Source organism: Calliopsis andreniformis, unplaced genomic scaffold (genome assembly GCF_051401765.1).
Source record: "Calliopsis andreniformis isolate RMS-2024a unplaced genomic scaffold, iyCalAndr_principal scaffold0007, whole genome shotgun sequence".
In the NCBI taxonomy this organism is placed as follows: Eukaryota; Metazoa; Arthropoda; class Insecta; order Hymenoptera; family Andrenidae; genus Calliopsis; species Calliopsis andreniformis.
In genome coordinates this window covers 21,147,374-21,165,319 of record NW_027480425.1, presented here as the reverse complement: position 1 = coordinate 21,165,319, position 17,946 = coordinate 21,147,374, and positions in this window count along the sequence as shown.

Here is a 17,946-nt window from a genome sequence, read left to right as displayed (position 1 = left end):
TAGGGCGTTGCTCCACCAGATCGAATAGTTAGGGCCTTAGAAGTCAACGCCAGAAGCATAAAATACAATAAGGATGCAACAGTTTTTCCATCGTATAACAGGAATAATTGCAACCAGTGTGAAGGTAATGGTATGTTCTACGTTCCGGTCAACCTAGGCTTCACCCTAGGGCGTTGTTCCACCAGATCGAAAAGTTAGGGCCTAAGAAGTGAACGCCAGAAGCATAAAATACGATATAAATACAACAGTTTTTCCATCGTATAACACGAATAATTGCAACCAGTATGAAACTTATGATCATTTCTACGTTCCGGGCAACCTAGGCTTCACTGTACGGCGTTCTTCCACCACATCCAATAGCTACGGCCTCGGAAGTCGACGCCTGAAGTATAAAATACAATAAAAATACAACAGTCTTTCCATCCTAAAACAGGAATAATTGCAACCCGTGTGAAAGTGATGGTCATTTCTACGTTCCGGGCAACCTAGACTTCACTCTAGGGCGTTGCTCCACCAGATCGAATAGTTAGGGCCTTAGAAGTCAACGCCAGAAGCATAATATACAATAAAGATGCAACAGTTTTTCCATCGTATAACAGGAATAATTGCAACCAGTGTGAAGGTAATGGTATGTTCTACGTTCCGGTCAACCTATGCTTCACTCTAGGGCCGTGCTCTACCAGATTAAGTAGTTAGGGCCTAAGAAGTCAACGCCAGAAGCATAAAACACAATGTAAATACAACAGCTTTTCCATCGTATATAATGTATATTTGCAAACAGTGTGAAAGTAGTGGTCATTTCCATGTTCCGGGCAACCTAGTCTTCACTCTAGAGCGTTGTTCCACCAGATCGAACGTTAGGGCCTAAGAAGTCAACGCCAGAAGAATAAAATACAATATAAGTACAAAAGTTTTTCCATCGTATAAAATGAATAATTGCAAACATTGTGAAAGTAATGGTCATTTCTACGTTCCGGGCAACCTAGGCTTCACCCTAGGGCGTTGTTCCACCAGATCGAATAGTTAGGGCCTTGGAAGTGAACGCCAGAAGCATAAAATACGATATAAATACAACAGTTTTTCCATCGCATAAAACCAATAATTGCGACCAGTATGAAACTTATGGTCATTTCTACGTTCCGGGCAACCTTGGCTTCACTGTACGGCGTTCTTCCACCACATCGAATAGTTACGGCCTCAGAAGTCAACGCCTGAAGTATAAAATACAATAAAAATACAACAGTCTTTCCATCCTATAACAGGAATAATTGCAACCCGTGTGAAAGTGTTGGTCATTTCAACGTTCCGGGCAATCTAGGCTTCACTCTAGGGCGTTGCTCCACCAGATCAATCAGTTAGGGCCTTAGAAGTCAACGCCCGAAGCATAAAATGCAAACTAAATAGAACAGTTTCTCCATTGTATAAAACGAATAATTGCTACCAGTGTAAAAGTTATTGTCATTTCTACGTTCCGCGCAACCTATGCTTCACCCAAGGGCGTTGTTCCACCAGATCCAATAGTTAGGGCATAGGAAGTGACCGCCAGAAGCATAAAATACAATATAAATACAACAGTTTTTCCGTCATATAAAACGAATAATTGCAACCAGTATGAAAGTTATGGTCATTTCTACTTTCCGGGCAACCTAGGCTTCACGATAGGGCGTTGCTCCAACAGACTGAATAGTTAGGGCCTTAGAAGTCAATGCCCGAAGCATAAAATGCAATAAAAATACAACAGTTTTTCCATCATATAACAGGAATAATTGCAAGCAGTTTGAAAGTGATGGTCATTTCTACGTACCGGGGACCCTAGGCTTCACTCTAGGGCGTTGCTCCACCACACCCAATAGCTACGGCCTTAGAAGTCAACCCCAGATGAATAAAATACAATAAAGATGCCACAGCTTTTCCATCGTACAAAACGAATAATTGCAACCATTGTGAAAGTTTTGGTCACTTCTACGTTCCGGGCAACCTAGACTTCACTCTAGGGCGTTGCTCCACCAGGTCGAATAGTTAGGGCCTTAGAAGTCAACGCCAGAAGCATAAAATACAATAAAGATGCAACAGTTTTTCCATCGTATAACAGGAATAATTACAACCAGTGTGAAGGTAATGGTATGTTCTACGTTCCGGTCAACCTAGGCTTCACCCTAGGGCGTTGTTCCACCAGATCGAATAGTTAGGGCCTAAGAAGTGAACGCCAGAAGCATAAAATACGATATAAATACAACAGTTTTTCCATCGTATAAAACGAATAATTGCAACCAGTATGAAACTTATGATCATTTCTACGTTCCGGGCAACCTAGGCTTCACTGTACGGCGTTCTTCCACCACATCCAATAGCTACGGCCTCGGAAGTCGACGCCTGAAGTATAAAATACAATAAAAATACAACAGTCTTTCCATCCTATAACAGGAATAATTGCAACCCGTGTGAAAGTGATGGTCATTTCTACGTTCCGGGCAACATAGGCTTCACTCTAGGGCGTTGCTCCACCAGATCAAACAGTTAGGGCCTTAGAAGTCAACGCCCGAAGCATTAAACATAAAATAAATAGAACAGTTTTTCCACTGTATATAATGTATATTTGCAAACAGTGTGAAAGTAATGGTCATTTCCATGTTCCGGGCAACCTATGCTTCACTCTAGGGCGGTGCTCTACCAGATTAAATAGATAGGGCCTAAGAAGTCAACGCCAGAAGCATAAAACACAATATAAATACAACAGCTTTTCCATCGTATATAATGTATATTTGCAAACAGTGTGAAATTAATGGTCATTTCCATGTTCCGGGCAATCTAGTCTTCCGTCTAGGGCGTTGTTCCACCAGATCGAATAGTTAGGGCCTAAGAAGTCAACGCCAGAAGCATAAAACACAACATAAATACAACAGCTTTTCCATCGTATATAATGTATATTTGCAAACAGTGTGAAAGTAATGGTCATTTCCATGTTGCCGGCAACCTAGACTTCACTCTAGGTTGTTGCTCCACCAGATCGAATAGTTAGGGCCTTAGAAGTCAACGCCCGAAGCATAAAATACAAAATAAATAAAACACTTCTTCCATCGTATAAAACGAATAATTGCTACCAGTGTGGAAGTTATGGTCATTTCTACGTTCCGGGCAACCTGGGCTTTACTCTAGGGCGGTGCTCCACCAGATCAAATAGTTAGGGCCTAAGAAGTCAACGCCAGAAGCATAAAATACAACATAAATACAACAGATTTTCCATCGTATATAATGTGTATTTGCAAACAGTGTGAATGTAATGGTCATTTCTACGGACCGGGCAACCTAGGCTCCACTCTAGGGCATTGCTCCACCAAACCGAATAGCTAGGGCCTTAGAAGTCAACGCCAGAAGCATAAAATACAATAAAGATGCAAAAGTTTTTCCATCGTATAACAGGAATAACTGCAAACAGTGTGAAAGTACTGGTCATTTCTACGTCCCGGGTAACCTAGGTTTCACTCTAGGGCGTTGCTCCACCAGATCGAATAGCTAGGGACTTAGAATTCAACGCCATAAGAATAAGATACAATATAAATATAACATTTTTTCCATCGTATAAAACGAATAATAGCAACCAGTGTGAAAGTTATGGTCATTTCATCGTTCCGGTCAATCTAGGCTTCACTCTAGGGCGATGCTCCACCAGATCAATCAGTTAGGGCCTTAGAAGTCAACGCCCGAAGCATAAAATAATATATAAATAGAACAGTTTTTCCATCGTATAAAACGAATAATTGCTACCGGTGTGAAAGTTATGGTCATTTCTACGTTCAGCGCAACCTACTCTTCACCCTAGGGCGTTGATCCACCAGATGGAATAGTTAGGGCCTAAGAAGTCAACGCCAGAAGCATAAATTACAATAAAGATGCAACAGTTTTTCCATCATATAACAGGAATAATTGCAAGCAGTTTGAAAGTGATGGTCATTTCTACGTACCGGGCACCCTAGGCTTCACTCTAGGGCGTTGCTCCACCAGATCGAATAGTTAGGGCCTTTGAAGTCAACGCGCGAAGCATAAAATATACTATAAATGTAACAGTTTTTCCATCGTATAAAACGAATAATAGCAATCAGTGTGAAAGTTATGTTCATTTCTACGTTCCAGGCAACCTAGGCTTCACTCTAGGGCGTTGCACCAACAGATTGAATACTTAGGGCCTTAGAAGTCAACGCCCGAAGCATAAAATACAGAATAAATAGAACAGTTTTTACATTGTATAAAACGAATAATTGCTACCAGTGTGAAAGTTATGGTCATTTCTACTTTCCGGGCAACCTAGGCTTCACCCTAGGGCGTTGCTCCAACAGATTGAATAGTTAGGGCCTTAGAAGTCAATGCCCGAAGCATAAAATACAATATAAATACAACAGTTTTTCCATCATATAAAACGAATAATTGCAACAAGTATGAAGGTTATGGTCATTTCTACTTGCCGTGCAACCTAGGCTTCACCCTAGGGCGTTGCTCCAACAGACTGAATTGTTAGGGCCTTAGAAGTCAATGCCCGAAGCATAAAATGCAATAAAAATACAACAGTTTTTCCATCATATAACAGGAATAATTGCAACCAGTTTGAAAGTGATGGTCATTTCTACGTACCGGGCAACCTACGCTTCACTCGAGGGCGTTGCTCCACCAGATCAAACAGTTAGGGCCTTAGAAGTCAACGCCCGAAGCATAAAATACAAAATAAGTAGAACAGTTTTTCGATTGTATAAAACGAATAATTGCTACCAGTGTAAAAGTTATGGTCATTTCTACGTTCCGGGCAACCTAGGCTTCACCCTAGGGCGTTCTTCCACCAGATCGAATAGTTCGGGCCTAAGAAGTGAACGCCAGAAGAAAAAAATACAATATAAATATAACAGTTTTTCCATCGTATAAAACGAATAATTGCAACCAGTTTGAAAGTGATGGTCATTTCTACGTACCGGGCACCCTAGGCTTCACTCTAGGGCGTTGCTCCACCAGATCGAATAGTTAGGGCCTTAGAAGTCAACGCCAGAAGCACAAAATACACTATAAATGTAACAGTTTTTCCATCGTATAAAACGAATAATAGCAATCAGTGTGAAAGTTATGTTCATTTCTACGTTCCAGGCAACCTAGGCTTCACTCTAGGGCATTGCTCCAACAGATTGAATAGTTAGGGCCTTAGAAGTCAATGCCCGAAGCGTAAAATGCAATAAAAATACAACAGTTTTTCCATCATATAACAGGAATAATTGCAAGCAGTTTGAAAGTGATGGTCATTTCTACGTACCGGGGACCCTAGGCTTCACTCTAGGGCGTTGCTCCACCACACCCAATAGCTACGGCCTTAGAAGTCAACGCCAGAAGCATAAAATACAATAAAGATGCAACAGTTTTTCCATCGTATAACAGGAATAATTACAACCAGTGTGAAGGTAATGGTATGTTCTACGTTCCGGTCAACCTAGGCTTCACCCTAGGGCGTTGTTCCACCAGATCGAATAGTTAGGGCCTAAGAAGTGAACGCCAGAAGCATAAAATACGATATAAATACAACAGTTTTTCCATCGTATAAAACGAATAATTGCAACCAGTATGAAACTTATGATCATTTCTACGTTCCGGGCAACCTAGGCTTCACTGTACGGCGTTCTTCCACCACATCCAATAGCTACGGCCTCGGAAGTCGACGCCTGAAGTATAAAATACAATAAAAATACAACAGTCTTTCCATCCTATAACAGGAATAATTGCAACCCGTGTGAAAGTGATGGTCATTTCTACGTTCTGGGCAACATAGGCTTCACTCTAGGGCGTTGCTCCACCAGATCAAACAGTTAGGGCCTTAGAAGTCAACGCCCGAAGCATTAAACATAAAATAAATAGAACAGTTTTTCCACTGTATATAATGTATATTTGCAAACAGTGTGAAAGTAATGGTCATTTCCATGTTCCGGGCAACCTATGCTTCACTCTAGGGCGGTGCTCTACCAGATTAAATAGATAGGGGCTAAGAAGTCAACGCCAGAAGCATAAAACACAACATAAATACAACAGCTTTTCCATCGTATATAATGTATATTTGCAAACAGTGTGAAAGTAATGGTCATTTCCATGTTGCCGGCAACCTAGACTTCACTCTAGGTTGTTGCTCCACCAGATCGAATAGTTAGGGCCTTAGAAGTCAACGCCCGAAGCATAAAATACAAAATAAATAAAACACTTCTTCCATCGTATAAAACGAATAATTGCTACCAGTGTGGAAGTTATGGTCATTTCTACGTTCCGGGCAACCTGGGCTTTACTCTAGGGCGGTGCTCCACCAGATCAAATAGTTAGGGCCTAAGAAGTCAACGCCAGAAGCATAAAATACAACATAAATACAACAGATTTTCCATCGTATATAATGTGTATTTGCAAACAGTGTGAATGTAATGGTCATTTCTACGGACCGGGCAACCTAGGCTCCACTCTAGGGCATTGCTCCACCAAACCGAATAGCTAGGGCCTTAGAAGTCAACGCCAGAAGCATAAAATACAATAAAGATGCAAAAGTTTTTCCATCGTATAACAGGAATAACTGCAAACAGTGTGAAAGTACTGGTCATTTCTACGTCCCGGGTAACCTAGGTTTCACTCTAGGGCGTTGCTCCACCAGATCGAATAGCTAGGGACTTAGAATTCAACGCCATAAGAATAAGATACAATATAAATATAACATTTTTTCCATCGTATAAAACGAATAATAGCAACCAGTGTGAAAGTTATGGTCATTTCAACGTTCCGGTCAATCTAGGCTTCACTCTAGGGCGATGCTCCACCAGATCAATCAGTTAGGGCCTTAGAAGTCAACGCCCGAAGCATAAAATAATATATAAATAGAACAGTTTTTCCATCGTATAAAACGAATAATTGCTACCGGTGTGAAAGTTATGGTCATTTCTACGTTCAGCGCAACCTACTCTTCACCCTAGGGCGTTGATCCACCAGATGGAATAGTTAGGGCCTAAGAAGTCAACGCCAGAAGCATAAATTACAATAAAGATGCAACAGTTTTTCCATCATATAACAGGAATAATTGCAAGCAGTTTGAAAGTGATGGTCATTTCTACGTACCGGGCACCCTAGGCTTCACTCTAGGGCGTTGCTCCACCAGATCGAATAGTTAGGGCCTTTGAAGTCAACGCGCGAAGCATAAAATACACTATAAATGTAACAGTTTTTCCATCGTATAAAACGAATAATAGCAATCAGTGTGAAAGTTATGTTCATTTCTACGTTCCAGGCAACCTAGGCTTCACTCTAGGGCGTTGCACCAACAGATTGAATACTTAGGGCCTTAGAAGTCAACGCCCGAAGCATAAAATACAGAATAAATAGAACAGTTTTTACATTGTATAAAACGAATAATTGCTACCAGTGTGAAAGTTATGGTCATTTCTACTTTCCGGGCAACCTAGGCTTCACCCTAGGGCGTTGCTCCAACAGATTGAATAGTTAGGGCCTTAGAAGTCAATGCCCGAAGCATAAAATACAATATAAATACAACAGTTTTTCCATCATATAAAACGAATAATTGCAACCAGTATGAAGGTTATGGTCATTTCTACTTGCCGTGCAACCTAGGCTTCACCCTAGGGCGTTGCTCCAACAGACTGAATTGTTAGGGCCTTAGAAGTCAATGCCCGAAGCATAAAATGCAATAAAAATACAACAGTTTTTCCATCATATAACAGGAATAATTGCAACCAGTTTGAAAGTGATGGTCATTTCTACGTACCGGGCAACCTAGGCTTCACTCGAGGGCGTTGCTCCACCAGATCAAACAGTTAGGGCCTTAGAAGTCAACGCCCGAAGCATAAAATACAAAATAAATAGAACAGTTTTTCGATTGTATAAAACGAATAATTGCTACCAGTGTAAAAGTTATGGTCATTTCTACGTTCCGGGCAACCTAGGCTTCACCCTAGGGCGTTCTTCCACCAGATCGAATAGTTCGGGCCTAAGAAGTGAACGCCAGAAGAAAAAAATACAATATAAATATAACAGTTTTTCCATCGTATAAAACGAATAATTGCAACCAGTTTGAAAGTGATGGTCATTTCTACGTACCGGGCACCCTAGGCTTCACTCTAGGGCGTTGCTCCACCAGATCGAATAGTTAGGGCCTTAGAAGTCAACGCCAGAAGCACAAAATACACTATAAATGTAACAGTTTTTCCATCGTATAAAACGAATAATAGCAATCAGTGTGAAAGTTATGTTCATTTCTACGTTCCAGGCAACCTAGGCTTCACTCTAGGGCATTGCTCCAACAGATTGAATAGTTAGGGCCTTAGAAGTCAATGCCCGAAGCGTAAAATGCAATAAAAATACAACAGTTTTTCCATCATATAACAGGAATAATTGCAACCAGTTTGAAAGTGATGGTCATTTCTACGTACCGGGCAACCTAGGCTTCACTCGAGGGCGTTGCTCCACCAGATCGAATAGTTAGGGCCTTAGAAGTCAACGCCCAAAGCATAAAATACAAAATAAGTAGAACAGTTTTTCCATCGTATAAAACGTATAATTGCTACCAGTGTGAAAGTTATGGTCATTTCAACTTTCCGGGCAACCTAGGCTTCTCCCTAGGGCGTTGTTCCACCTGATGGAATAGTTAGGGCCTAAGAATCAACGCCAGAAGCATAAAATACGATATAAATACAACAGCTTTTCCATCGTATAAAACGAATAATTGCAACCAGTGTGAAAGTAATGGTCATTTCTACGTTCCGAGCACCCTAGGCGTCACTCTAGGGCGTTGCTCCACCACACCTAATAGCTACGGCCTTAGAAGTCAACGCCAGAAGCAAAAAATACGATATAAATACAACAGCTTTTCCACCGTATAAAAGGAATAATTGCAAACAGTGTGAAAGAAATGGTCATTTCTACGATCCGGGCAACCGAGGCTTCACTCTACGGCGTTGTTCCACCAGATCGAATAGCTACGGCCTAGGAAGTCAGCACCTGAAGTCTAAAATACAATAAAAATACAACAGTCTTTCCATCCTATAACAGGAATAATTGCTACCCGTGTGAAGGTGATGGTCATTTCTGCGTTCCAGGCAACCTAGGCTTCACTCTAGGGCGTTGTTCCACCAGATCGAATAGTTAGGGCCTAAGAAGTCAACGCCAGAAGAATAAAATGCAATAAAAATACAACAGTTTTTCCATCATATAACAGGAATAATTGCAACCAATTTGAAGGTGATGGTAACTTCTACGGACCAGGCAACCTAGGTTTCACTCTAGGGCGTTGGTCCACCAGATCGGATAGTTAGGGCCTTAGAAGTCAACGCCCGGAGCATAAAATACAGAATAAATAGAACAGTTTTTCCATCGTATAAAACGAATACTTGCTACCAGTGTGAAAGTTATGGTCATTTCTACGTACCGGGCAACCTAGGCTCCACTCTAGGGCGTTGCTCCACCAGATCAAACAGTTAGGGCCTTAGAAGTCAACGACCGAAGCATAAAATACAAAATAAATAGAACAGTTTTTCGATTGTATAAAACGAATAATTGCTACCAGTGTAAAAGTAATTGTCATTTCTACGTTCCGGGCAACCTAGGCTTCACCCTAGGGCGTTGTTCCACCAGATCGAATAGTTAGGACCTAAGAAGTGAACTCCAGACGCATAAAATACAATATAAATACAACAGTTTTTCCATCATATAAAAGGAATAATTGCAATCAGTATGAAAGTTATGGTCATTTCCACTTTCCGGGCAACCTAGGCTACACGATAGGGCGTTGCTCCAACAGATTGAATAGTTAGGGCCTTAGAAGTCAACGCCCGAAGCATAAAATGCAATAAAAATACAACAGTTTTTCCATCATATAACAGGAATAATTGCAAGCAGTTTGAAAGTGATGGTCATTTCTACGTACCGGGCACCCTAGGCTTCACTCTAGGGCGTTGCTCCACCACACCCAATAGCTACGGCCTTAGAAGTCAACCCCAGATGAATAAAATACAATAAAGATGCCACAGCTTTTCCATCGTACAAAACGAATAATTGCAACCATTGTGAAAGTTTTGGTCACTTCTACGTTCCGGGCAATCTAGACTTCACCCTAGGGCGTTGTTCCACCAGATCGAATAGTTAGGGCCTAAGAAGTGAACGCCAGAAGCATAAAATACGATATAAATACAACAGTTTTTCCATCGTATAAAACGAATAATTGCAACCAGTATGAAACTTATGATCATTTCTACGTTCCGGGCAACCTAGGCTTCACTGTACGGCGTTCTTCCACCACATCCAATAGCTACGGCCTCGGAAGTCGACGCCTGAAGTATAAAATACAATAAAAATACAACAGTCTTTCCATCCTATAACAGGAATAATTGCAACCCGTGTGAAAGTGATGGTCATTTCTACGTTCCGGGCAACATAGGCTTCACTCTAGGGCGTTGCTCCACCAGATCAAACAGTTAGGGCCTTAGAAGTCAACGCCCGAAGCATTAAACACAAAATAAATAGAACAGTTTTTCCATTGTATATAATGTATATTTGCAAACAGTGTGAAAGTAATGGTCATTTCCATGTTGCCGGCAACCTAGACTTCACTCTAGGTTGTTGCTCCACCAGATCGAATAGTTAGGGCCTTAGAAGTCAACGCCCGAAGCATAAAATACAAAATAAATAAAACACTTCTTCCATCGTATAAAACGAATAATTGCTACCAGTGTGGAAGTTATGGTCATTTCTACGTTCCGGGCAACCTGGGCTTTACTCTAGGGCGGTGCTCCACCAGATCAAATAGTTAGGGCCTAAGAAGTCAACGCCAGAAGCATAAAATAAAACATAAATACAACAGATTTTCCATCGTATATAATGTGTATTTGCAAACAGTGTGAATGTAATGGTCATTTCTACGGGCCGGGCAACCTAGGCTCCACTCTAGGGCGTTACTCCACCAAACCGAATAGCTAGGGCCTTAGAAGTCAACGCCATAAGAATAAGATACCTTATAAATATAACAGTTTTTCCATCGTATAAAACGAATAATAGCAACCAGTGTGAAAGTTATGGTCATTTCAACGTTCCGGTCAATCTAGGCTTCACTCTAGGGCGATGCTCCACCAGATCAATCAGTTAGGGCCTTAGAAGTCAACGCCCGAAGCATAAAATAATATATAAATAGAACAGTTTTTCCATCGTATAAAACGAATAATTGCTACCAGTGTGAAAGTTATGGTCATTTCTACGTTCAGGGCAACCTACTCTTCACCCTAGGGCGTTGATCCACCAGATGGAATAGTTAGGGCCTAAGAAGTCAACGCCAGAAGCATAAAATACAATAAAGATGCAACAGTTTTTCCATCATATAACAGGAATAATTGCAAGCAGTTTGAAAGTGATGGTCAGTTCTACGTACCGGGCACCCTAGGCTTCACTCTAGGGCGTTGCTCCACCAGATCGAATAGTTAGGGCCTTAGAAGTCAACGCCAGAAGCATAAAATACACTATAAATGTAACAGTTTTTCCATCGTATAAAACGAATAATAGCAATCAGTGTGAAAGTTATGTTCATTTCTACGTTCCAGGCAACCTAGGCTTCACTCTAGGGCGTTGCACCAACAGATTGAATAGTTAGGGCCTTTGAAGTCAACGCGCGAAGCATAAAATACAAAATAAATAGAACAGTTTTTCCATCGTATAAAACGAATAGTTGCTACCGGTGTGAAAGTCATGGTCATTTCTACGTTCTGGGCAACCTAGGCCTCACTCTAGGGCGTTGCTCCACCAGATCGAATAGTTAGGGCCTTAGAAGTCAATGCCAGGAGCATAAAATACAATAAAGATGCAACAGTTTTTCCATCGTATAACAGGAATAATTGCAACCAGTGTGTAGGTAATGGTATGTTCTACGTCCCGGGCAACCTATGCTTCTCTCTAGGGCGGTGCTCTACCAGATTAAATAGTTATGGCGTAAGAAGTCAACGCCAGAAGCATAAAATACAATATAAATACAACAGCTTTTCCATCGTATATAATGTATATTTGCAAACAGTGTGAAAGTAATGGTCATTTCCACGTTCCGGGCAACCTAGGCTTCACCCTAGGGCGTTGTTCCACCAGATCGAATACTTAGGGCCTAAGAAGTCAACGCCAGAAGAATAAAATACAATATAAGTACAACAGTTTTTCCATCGTATAAAACGAATAATTGCAAACATTGTTATAGTAATGGTCATTTCTACGTTCCGGGCAGCCTAGGCGTCAGTCTAGGGCGTTGCTCCACCACATCTAATAGCTACGGCCTTAGAAGTCAACCCCAGATGAATAAAATACGATAAAGGTGCAACAGCTTTTCCATCGTATAAAACGAATAATTGCAACCAGTGTGAAAGTTATGGCCATTTCTACGTTCCGGGCGACCTAGGCTTCACCCTAGGGCGTTGCTCCAACAGACTGAATTGTTAGGGCCTTAGAAGTCAATGCCCGAAGCATAAAATGCAATAAAAATACAACAGTTTTTCCATCATATAACAGGAATAATTGCAACCAGTTTGAAAGTGATGGTCATTTCTACGTACCGGGCAACCTACGCTTCACTCGAGGGCGTTGTTTCACCAGATCAAACAGTTAGGGCCTTAGAAGTCAACGCCCGAAGCATAAAATACAAAATAAATAGAACAGTTTTTCGATTGTATAAAACGAATAATTGCTACCAGTGTAAAAGTTATGGTCATTTCTACGTTCCTGGCAACCTAGGCTTCACCCTAGGGCGTTGTTCCACCAGATCGAATAGTTCGGGCCTAAGAAGTGAACGCCAGAAGAAAAAAATACAATATAAATATAACAGATTTTCCATCGTATAAAACGAATAGTAGCAACCAGTGTGAAAGTTATGGTAATTTCTACGTTGCGGGTAACCTAGGATTCACTCCAGGGCGTTGCTCCACCAGATCAAACAGTTAGGGCCTTAGAAGCCAACGCCCGAAGCATTAAATACAAAATAAGTAGCACAGTTTTTCCATTGTATAAAGCGAATAATTGCAACCAGTTTGAAAGTGATGGTCATTTCTACGTACCGGGCACCCTAGGCTTCACTCTAGGGCGTTGCTCCACCAGATCGAATAGTTAGGGCCTTAGAAGTCAACGCCAGAAGCATAAAATACACTATAAATGTAACAGTTTTTCCATCGTATAAAACGAATAATAGCAATCAGTGTGAAAGTTATGTTCATTTCTACGTTCCAGGCAACCTAGGCTTCACTCTAGGGCGTTGCACCAACAGATTGAATAGTTAGGGCCTTTGAAGTCAACGCGCGAAGCATAAAATACAAAATAAATAGAACAGTTTTTCCATCATATAAAACGAATAATTGCTACCAGTGTGAAAGTTATGGTCATTTCTACTTTCCGGGCAACCTAGGCTTCACCCTAGGGCGTTGCTCCAACAGATTGAATAGTTAGGGCCTTAGAAGTCAATGCCCGAAGCATAAAATACAATATAAATACAACAGTTTTTCCATCATATAAAACGAATAATTGCAACCAGTTTGAGAGTGATGGTCATTTCTACGTACCGGGCAACCTACGCTTCACTCGAGGGCGTTGCTGCACCAGATCGAATAGTTAGAGCCTTAGAAGTCAACGCCCGAAGCATAAAATACAAGATAAATAGAACAGTCTTTCCATCGTATAAAACGAATAATTGCTGCCAGTGTGAAAGTTATGGCCATTTCTACTTGCCGGGCAACCTAGGCTTCACCCTAGGGCGTTGTTCCACCTGATGGAATAGTTAGGGCCTAAGAAGTCAACGCCAGAAGCATAAAATACGATATAAATACAACAGCTTTTCCATCGTATAAAACGAATAATTGCTACCAGTGTAAAAGTTATGGTCATTTCTACGTTCCGGGCAACCTAGACTTCACCCTAGACCGTTGTTACACCAGATCGAATAGTTAGGGTCTATGATGTGAACGCCAGAAGCATAAAATACAATATAAATACAACAGTTTTTCCAACATATAAAACGAATAATTGCAACCAGTATGAAAATTATGGTCATTTCTACTTTCCGGGCAACCTAGGCTTCACCATTGGGCGTTGCTCCAACAGATTGCGTAGTTAGGGCCTTAGAAGTCAATGCCCGAGGCATAAAATGCAATAAAAATACAACAGTTTTTCCATCGTATAAAACGAATAATTGCAACCACTATGAAACTTATGGTCATTTCTACGTTCCGGGCAACCTAGGCTTCACTCTATGGCGTTCTTCCACCACATCGAATAGCTACGGCCTCAGAACTCAACACCTGAAGTCTAAAATACAATAAAAATACAACAGTCTTTCCATCCTATAACAGGAATAATTGCAACACGTCTTAAAAGTTATGGTCATTTCTACGTTCCGGGCGACATAGGCTTCACCCTAGGCCGTTGCTCCACCAGATCGAATAGTTAGGGCCTTAGAAGTCAACGCCCGAAGCATAAAATACAGAATAAATACAACAGTTTTTCCATCATATAAAACGAATAATTGCTACCAGTGTGAAAGTTATGGTCATTTCTACTTTCCGGGCAACCTAGGCTTCACCCTAGGGCGTTGCTCCAACAGATCGAATAGTTCGGGCCTAAGAAGTGAACGCCCGAAGAATAAAATACAATATAAATATAACAGTTTTTCCATCGTATAAAACGAATAGTAGCAACCAGTGTGAAAGTTATGGTCATTTCTACGTTCCGGGTAACCTAGGTTTCACTCTAGGGCGTTGCTGCACCAGATCGAATTGTTAGGGCCTTAGAAGTCAACGCCCGAAGCTTAAAATACAAGATAAATAGAACAGTCTTTCCATCGTATAAAACGAATAATTGCTGCCAGTGTGAAAGTTATGGTCATTTCTACTTGCCGGGCAACCTAGGCTTCACCCTGGGGCGTTGTTCCACCTGATGGAATAGTTAGGGCCTAAGAAGTCAACGCCAGAAGCATAAAATACGATATAAATACAACAGCTTTTCCATCGTATAAAACGAATAATTGCTACCAGTGTAAAAGTTATGGTCATTTCTACGTTCCGGGCAACCTAGGCTTCACCCTAGGGCGTTGTTCCACCAGAACGAATAGTTCGGGCCTAAGAAGTGAACGCCAGAAGAATAAAATACACTATAAATATAACAGTTTTTCCATCGTATAAAACGAATAGTAGCAACCAGTGTGAAAGTTATGGTCATTTCTACGTTCCAGGTAACCTAGGTTTCACTCTAGGGCGTTGCTCCACCAGATCAAACAGTTAGGGCCTAAGAAGTGAACGCCAGAAGGATAAAATACAATATAAATACAACAGATTTTCCATCCTATAAAGCGAATAATTGCTACCAGTATGAAAGTTATGGTCATTTCTACTTTCCGGGCAGCCTAGGCTTCACCCTAGGGCGTTGCTCCAACAGATTGCGTAGTTAGGGCCTTAGAAGTCAATGCCCGAGGCATAAAATGCAATAAAAATACAACAGTTTTTCCTTCGTATAACACGATTAATTGCAACCAGTTTGAAAGTGATGGTCATTTCTACGTTCCGGGCAACCCAGGCTTTACTCTAGGGCGTTGCTCCACTAGATCGAATAGCTAGGGCGTTAGAAGTCAACGCCAGAAGCATAAAATACAATATAAATACAACACTTTTTCCATCGTATAAAACGAATAATTGCAACCAGTATGAAACTTATGGTCATTTCTACTTTCCGAGCAACCTAGACTTCACCCTAGGGCGATGCTCCAACAGATTGAATAGTTAGGGCCTTAGAAGTCAACGCCCGAAGCATAAAATGCAATAAAAATACAACAGTATTTCCATCATATAACAGGAATAATTGCAACCAGTTTGAAAGTGATGGCCAATTCTACGTTCCGGGCAACCTAGGCTTCACTCTAGGGCGTTGCTCCACCAGGTCGAATAGTTAGGGCCTTAGAAGTCAACGCCCGAAGCATAAAATACAGAATAAATAGAACAGTTTTTCCATCGTATAAAACGAATAATTGCTACCAGCGTAAAAGTTATGGTCATTTCTACGTTCCGGGCAACCTAGACTTCACCCTAGGGCGTTGTTCCACCTGATGGAATAGTTAGGGCCTAAGAAGTCAACGCCAGAAGCATAAAATACGATATAAACACAACAGCTTTTCCATCGTATAAAACGAATAATTGCAACCAGTTTGAAAGTGATAGTCATTTCTACGTACCGGGCAACCTAGGCTTCACTCTAGGGCGTTGCTCCACCAGATCAAACAGTTAGGGCCTTAGAAGTCAACGCCCGAAGCATAAAATACAAAATAAATAGAACAGTTTTTCGATTGTATAAAACGAATAATTGCTACCAGTGTAAAAGTTATGGTCATTTCTACGTTCCGGGCAACCTAGGCTACACCCTGGGGCGTTTTTCCACCAGATCGAATAGTTCGGGCCTAAGAAGTGAACGCCAGAAGAATAAAATACAATATAAATATAACAGTTTTTCCATCGTAAAAAGCGAATAGTAACAACCAGTGTGAAAGTTATGGTCATTTCTACGTTCCGGGTAACCTAGGTTTCACTCTATGGCGTTGCTCCACCAGATCAAACAGTTAGGGCCTTAGAAGCCAACGCCCGAAGCATTAAATACAAAATAAGTAGAACAGTTTTTCCATTGGATAAAACGAATTATTGCTACCAGTGTAAAAGTTATGGTCATTTCTACGTTCCGGGCAACCTAGACATCACCCTAGACCGTTGTTACACCTGATAGAATAGTTAGGGTCTATGAAGTGAACGCCAGAAGCATAAAATTCAATATAAATACAACAGTTTTTCCAACATATAAAACGAATAATTGCAACCAGTATGAAAGTTATGGTCATTTCTTCTTTCCGGGCAACCTAGGCTTCACCATTGGGCGTTGCTCCAACAGATTGCGTAGTTAGGGCCTTAGAAGTCAATGCCCGAGGCATAAAATGCAATAAAAATACAACAGTTTTTCCATCGTATAAAACGAATAATTGCAACCACTATGAAACTTATGGTCATTTCTAAGTTCCGGGCAACCTAGGCTTCACTCTATGGCGTTCTTCCACCAGATCGAATAGCTACGGCCTCAGAACTCAACACCTGAAGTCTAAAATACAATAAAAATACAACAGTCTTTCCATCCTATAACAGGAATAATTGGAACACGTGTAAAAGTTATGGTCATTTCTACGTTCCGGGCGACATAGGCTTCACCCTAGGCCGTTGCTCCACCAGATCGAATGGTTAGGGCCTTAGAAGTCAACGCCCGAAGCATAAAATACAGAATAAATACAACAGTTTTTCCATCATATAAAACGAATAATTGCTACCAGTGTAAAAGTTATGGTCATTTCTACGTTCCGGGCAACCTAGACTTCACCCTAGACCGTTGTTACACCAGATCGAATAGTTAGGGTCTATGAAGTGAACGCCCGAAGAATAAAATACAATATAAATATAACAGTTTTTCCATCGTATAAAACGAATAGTAGCAACCAGTGTGAAAGTTATGGTCATTTCTACGTTCCGGGTAACCTAGGTTTCACTCTAGGGCGTTGCTGTACCAGATCGAATTGTTAGGGCCTTAGAAGTCAACTCCCGAAGCATAAAATACAAGATAAATAGAACAGTCTTTCCATCGTATAAAACGAATAATTGCTGCCAGTGTGAAAGTTATGGTCATTTCTACTTGCCGCGCAACCTAGGCTTCACCCTGGGGCGTTGTTCCACCTGATGGAATAGTTAGGGCCTAAGAAGTCAACGCCAGAAGCATAAAATACGATATAAATACAACAGCTTTTCCATCGTATAAAACGAATAATTGCTACCAGTGTAAAAGTTATGGTCATTTCTACGTTCCGGGCAACCTAGGCTTCACCCTAGGGCGTTGTTCCACCAG